The following is a 6,757-nucleotide window of genomic DNA, read 5'->3' as shown; positions in this document are numbered from 1 at the left end:
ACACCTGGTGACCATCAAACAGGCCCTCCTGAGGCAAAGTTCCTTATCTGAGGAATTTAGAAGTAATTAAGCTTCCCTAGTGCCTAAAGTTTCCAGGTCTCTTTCAAAACTTTTATAAGTAACTAGAATTTCTATACAACTCTGGAATGTATGCATGCCAAAACTCATTGTGCAACACTTGCTGACATTAAGGCACCAAAATGTCTACAAATGTAATCGCTTATCATGACCTACATGGCTAATATGGTCCAAATAAAATTTAAGCTCCCAGTTTAAGGTCCGTAAACACTGCATTCTTCTGAAACTTTCTTTCTTTCTAATAACTTTCCTTGTTCAAACCTATACTGTTGTCGGTAATTCTTACCAACCTGCTAGTAGACCACTTTCTGATGCTGGGGCTCTGACACCTCACCCAGCAATTACCACTTACGTTATCTCTAAGAAGCTTCAGTCTTTCCCTACAGTTTTCTTTGAGCCCTCACCTGCATTTCTCCATTTATGGAAATTTAGGCTATTCTAGCTTGATCCTCCAAAATTTTCCAGCCGTGGATTATCCACTTCCAAAGCTGCATTTACATTTTCAGATATTTTTTATAGTAACAGCCAGGCTTCTCGACACCAATTTTCTGTCTTACTCTCTTTTTGCTGCTATAAGACAATACCTGAGACTGGGTAATTTATAATTAACAGAATTTTATTGGCTCACAGTTCTGAAGGATGAGAAATCAAAGATTGAGGGACCAGCATCTGGTGAAGGCCTTCTTGGTGTGTCATCACAGGGCAGAAGGCAAGAGGCAAAAGGGAGCTGAATGCACCCTTTTATAACAGATTCACTCCTACAATAATGAACCACCTTCTGTAACAATGACAATCCATTCATGAAGGTAGACCCTTCACAGACCAAACACTTCTCAAAGTCCTATAAACCACAAGTAAAATTCTAAGATCCCCAATGGATTGACAGGCTTCCCCTCTTGGCCAAAGGCATTCCAAAGTAAATCTGAAAATCTAGTTCAGGCTATGGTGGGAATGGGTGGTCAGACATGCCTCAATATATTCTTCTGTCTTTGGGATTCAGGCATAACTAACCAGCATTAACATTAAGAGAGATCTTAAGACTGACAAACAAGACTTTTTATAGCAATAAGACACCAAATTCCAAATTGACTCTAGTATAGCATCACAAGATAGCAGGCCCCAAAAGAAATCAAAGCATTTTATCCCAAAACATATTTCCTTGACATATTTTGAAATGCCCCTGCAAAGCTGTCTCTTCTGGGGAAAATCTAAATTCTGTAAAGAATTCTCTTTCCTTTCCAGGTCTTTCCTCCGATCCAGGAGAGAATTAACTAAGAGTCTGGCACCTTTTTAGGTCTGACAAGAGCTCCGAAGCCTCTCCTTGGAGGCTGCATCTTCATGATAAAACCTCGGTCTCCACAACCCCTTGTCCTAACCCAGACATTCATATTGATTCCAGGTCTTTAGATAACTCTTTCAACCAATTGCCAATCAGAAAATCTTTAAAACCACTTCTAACATGGAAGCCTCCTCCCCAGCTTCCAGTTTCCTGCCTTCCCTGACCAAACCAATGTACATTTTATAAGTATTGATTGATAACTTATGTCTCCCTAAAATGTATAAAATCAAGCTGTATGGGAGGCTGAGGCAGGTGGATCACCTGAGGTCAGGAGTTCGAGACTAGCCCAGCAACATGGCAAAACTTAGTCTCTACTAAAAACACAAAAATTAGCCAGGTGTAGCAGTATGCACCTGTAGTCCCAGCTACTCAGGAGGCTGAGACAGGAGAATCACTTGAACCTAGGAGGTGGAGGATGCAGTGAGCTGAGATCATGTCGCTGCCTGGGCAACGGAGCAAGACTCTGTCTCAAAAAACAAAAACCCAAGCTGTAGCCTGACCGTTTGGGTACATTTTCCCAGAATATCCTGTGGCTGTATTATATGCCATCGGTCACTCATACTTGGCTCAGGATAAATCTCTTCAAATATTGTACCAAGTTTGACTTTTTTTCATTGAAAATCCCACTGAGACAGAGTAGTAGGGATGGGACTTGCCTCTTTAAGCCAAAAAATATCTGAGACAAGTCTCAATCAAATTAGAAAGTTTATTTTGCCAAGGTTTGTCGGAGTCACCACCTGCAGATATCTGTCCTGCAGACCCTGACTCAGCAAGGGATGAATAAAGTACACACAGATATTATGCTTTGTCAGTTCAGCTGAGGGTCTGTGGCTGTTTACAGACTCCCTGGAGAGTGCTATGAACAGTTGCAACCACGGCCCCCCCCGCCAGCCAGTGAGACTCCCATTTATTTAGTAAAGTTTAATTGACAAAGGTTTGAGTCAACACCATTAGTGTGAAAGATGAAATGACAGTTTCCAATGCCAAAAGCAAACACCATTAGTGGATAATATCTAATATCTGGTCAGCCTCCCCCTGAGAGGGCCACCCAGATCAAAGGTTAGTTCTAAGACCACATGAGTAAACAAGTTAGTTAGGTAAACTCCCCCACATACCCCAGCTATTTGCTTTACTTATGAACTAAATGTAAGGGGGATTTAGGCTACCTTCAACTGAAACTTCTTTTGAAACTATATAGAAACCCTGAGGCCTTCCAAAAGGGTTTGAGACTATGTAACTTTCTCTTAATATTTTTGCCACCACCCTCAGTGAATTCCCACAAAGGTTAAGGATGTGCCTGTGACACAGTCCCAGGAGGTCCTGATGACATGTGCCCAAAGTGGTTGGGGTACAGCTTTCTTTTATACATTTTAGGGAGACATAATACATCGATCAATACATGTCAGATTTGCAATAGTTCAATCTGGAAGGGTGGGGCAACTCAAAGCAGGGGTTGGGGGGCTGGGGATGGTGGCTTCCAGGTCATAGGTAGATTTAAACATATTCTGATTGGCAATAGGTTGAAAGAGTTATTATCTATAGAAAAGAATGTCTGGGTTATGATAAGGAGTTGTGAAGACCTAGCTTTTCTCATACAGATGAAGACTCCAAGTAGCAGGTTTTAGAGAGAATAGACTGTAAATGTTTCATATCAGACCTAAGGTTTCTGTTGATATTAATGCTGGAGGGGTACGATGAGGCATGTTCAACCACCACTTCCTGTTATGGCCTGAACTAGTCCTTCAGATTAAATTTTAGTGCCCTCCCTGGCAGAGCAGGAAGTCCATTAAGATGTTTGCATGGGGGGCATTTAAATTTTATTTTTGGTTTATAGCCCTCACCCTCACAAATGCATTTTTGTTTTCCAGGCTTGCTGGGTTCCCACTACATGCGTTTTCCTGAGCTCACTGCACATGCTGTCCCTGGAGCATGGAGGATGCAGCCTGGAGCCAAGAAGATGACAGTGTTGTACACAGCTCTGCACTGGCAATGCACTGTGCATGAGTGGCCCTCAGGACCTTGTGTTACTGCTGCTGGTTGACCAGGCACTGATGGGTACACCAAGGGCACTGGCGATAGGTAGTAGCTTCAGCCCACACCTGCCCATCTTCAGCCTGGCCAAGGGCACCTACATCAGCACGTCCACAGCCTGAAGTCCCCTGTGTTCCACCAAGGACCTCTACTGCAAGCTGATGGGGGGCCCTTGTGGCCAGAAGGGACCCCTACTAGACCATCCAGACCTTACACTATAAATCGTACTCAAGGCACCATACCTGCTGATAACAGGACCTTAAAGAAGACACTCCAACCATAAATCTTCCTCAAGGCAGTTGACCCTAACATCCACATGCACAGAAGACACCAGAATAGCCACTATATGCCCTTCCTGGGCCAGCAGTAGTGAGCAACACCACTATCTTGAACCCACTGAGCATGTACCAAGATTTCATGCAGACACCATAACAGGAAGGAATAAATCACCCCAGGAGGTGGAGGTTCCTGATGTCAATCTCTTTACCCTACCCAATAAAAAACCCAGAGAAACTCCCCTTAGGGAGCCAGCTGGAGGACTCTTTTTCCTGCGCTATCTCCCTTATGCCCAATGTTTCTGGGCATAAGTCTTAATAAACCTTGCCTGGGAAAAGTTTGCCTGGCCTCATGTTAATTCCTATTACACTGAGAACCAAGAACCTCACACCAGTAACACCATCTCCTAAAAAAAGTCACAATGGCAATCAAATTTTCTAACAATGGCAATTAAATTTTGGAGGGGGAAAACATTCTAAACATGGCAGCATATTTCACATGTACATTTCTAAATACAAATATAATGATCCCACTTTATAACTCATATAATATTCTGAAATAATACTAAATTTTAGAAATAAAGCTCAATTGGTGATTTTTTATTTATGCAGAACCCTCTTCATATGGACAATGGGGGGCCATGAAAACTCCATTACCCTTCTAAAAGAGGAAAAATGTGTACAGCTTCTTTGTGGAGATATTTGGCAATATTTTTGAGAAAATCAAGTGAGGTCCCCATCAGCTACCGTGCTCTTAGCTCTGAATTGCAGAGAGTCTTGGGCCCTTGTGTTAAGAATGGTCACAGCAGCTAAAAATATCAAAACAGCCTCAAAGTTGTCTTACTTACAGATATCTCAGAAACACTATTTTAAGAGAAAAAAGTGCAAAAGGGCATCTATTTTTTGATGACACATCATATATTTATAGATAAACATGTACAATTACATTTTTGTATAATTTTCTCACAATGACTCTATGAGGAAGGCCTCATTTTTTCTCATTTTGAAGATGACAAAATCAAACTCACTGATGAAAAATCAATTTTTTCAGACTCTAGTAAGAAGCGGAAATGATATTCTACCTCTTAACATCCCCAAAGCATACCCCAAAGTCTCCTTTATAGATGATGACTTTCAAGGACTTAAAAACATATAGCTTTACACATTTCTAGTATTGTGCCCTCATGGATACTAATTCAACAGCCTCTCTCTCTTTGAAGAAGCTGATTGTACAGATGAAATCTGGGTGCAGGATCCTGTAGGTGGTATAAAGGTCAAGGTATAAAGGTATAAAGGTCAAGGGCTTGTGATTCCTGCCTTCTCTTTATTTGCACTCTCTTCATTTTGGACTCAACAGGAAATGGCTTTTCCAATGTCAATCTAGAAGATCAAATAAGGGAACAGAAAATAATGCAAAATTGAAGAAATGATTTGACAATATTCTTCCCTCTCCCCATATCCCTCAGCAAAGTCCTGCAACAGAGAAAGTTTCCAAAGCTTTATTCATAATGTAAGTGTGAGTATGTTCTACTTCCTGCTCCATTTCCAGGTGGTCTCTATGTCAGTCATATTGATGACAAGTAACTGTCATCACTTCTTTGGGAAGGAGGAGAAAGTTGGGCCAGGATGACCATCTGTTGAAGTCCTACTAGATGCCATCTACTCTATACAAATTTCTAACTTACCCCACAGAAAAGTTTCCTAAGGAAGACACTGTGAGTCCCCTTTTACAGATGATCAAGGGCAGGCTGACAAAGGCTGAAAAAAGATTCCACTATCATACATGAAGTGAGGCGCAGGAATGGGGTTCAAACTTTTGTCTTTATGATGGTATTTTTATGCATTCCTAACAGAGGTGATATTACTACTAATGGGTTGAAAATTGGTTCTTGAGGGTAGAGAGATGGTAGACATTACACTGGTTTATTGTATTACAGAGGACCATAATATATAAACAGTTAACACTTCATCTGTGGTATTAAAATTTCATGTTCTGGGCAGAAAGGGTATGTAAGAAAAAACATGTCTAAAATGGCCTTCATCAAGAAGATGGTGGAAGAAGGTTGAGAAACACTGCATATACCCCATGACCTCTTATGTAGATGATGGGCTATGAGGGCCTAGGGACTGGTCATTTTACAATCTCCCATGGGCACTCACGCAACAAACTCTGTTAGTGATGAGGGTTGAAATGAAATATGCAGGCTGGGGCCAAGAATCCTGGGAATGGGGACCATGTGAATTGACTGGTTTTTAAAGTGGGAAGCACACAGGGACTCAGTCAGGAAGAGAGACGTTTCCTCTGGGACAGATAACATGAGGGTAGGAAGTCAATGTTGACAAAACTAATACAAGAAAGAAGTACTATAAGCTGTATCTCCTTTAATCTTTTTTAATCAAGTAATCTATTATAAAATATACTTTAGATCAGGCTATAGGAAATTAGGAGAGGTTCAATAAATCAGAGAAACTGCTTTATTAATGTCTGCTCAATAATAGATTCTGGAATTTCAGGAGGGGGAATAGCTTGGGGGTAGAGCATTGGACTGCAGACCAAGATTCTGGAATTTCACTAAAGCTTTTCCTGTTGTGCCCTGAAGCCACCAGGAATCTGAGTTCTGTAATCTTCCTGAGCACTCACATGTAAAGCTGCCCAGTGTACTCCTTAATTTATGTATATAATGAGCTATATTTTAAATTATATTGAAAAATTTAAAACATTGTATATGATAAAAGAAATCATTCAAGTTGTCTGTGTAGGCTATAGCAAACACTTGCAAAGTATATGGGGCTGATGCTCATAATATATGAAGCATTCTCAGTAACAGGTATGGAAAGAAGGTCTAATGATGACATTGGTAGGCAGCCTCTAAGATGTCCCCAGTGATTGTCACCTCCAGATAGTCACTTCCTTGTGCAATCTGTTCTATCTTTGGGCTGGAGTTAATGACTTGCTACTAGTAGAAAGAATATTCCAGAAGAGGAGATGGATGTCGTTTTTCACATTAAATGACTAAGAGGCTGTGTCTTGCTT

At 41.0% G+C, this 6,757-nt stretch overlaps 1 long non-coding RNA gene across 1 annotated transcript in view; it reads right to left on the bottom strand.

Moving 5' to 3' along the window:
• Positions 1-4,670: 4,670 nt before the first annotated feature.
• The window catches only part of LOC108295783, a 30,059-nt gene continuing 27,972 nt past the window's right edge, over positions 4,671-6,757 (bottom strand). Inside the window, exon 3 of the long non-coding RNA XR_001821586.1 lies at positions 4,671-5,103. This is a non-coding gene — a long non-coding RNA (uncharacterized LOC108295783). The remainder of the gene's footprint in view (positions 5,104-6,757) is intronic.

Source organism: Cebus imitator, unplaced genomic scaffold, assembly GCF_001604975.1.
Source record: "Cebus imitator isolate Cc_AM_T3 unplaced genomic scaffold, Cebus_imitator-1.0 Scaffold658, whole genome shotgun sequence".
Lineage (NCBI taxonomy): Eukaryota > Metazoa > Chordata > Mammalia > Primates > Cebidae > Cebus > Cebus imitator.
The sequence above is the reverse complement of the archived record's forward strand: the minus strand, read 5'-3'. Positions and strand labels throughout refer to the sequence as shown.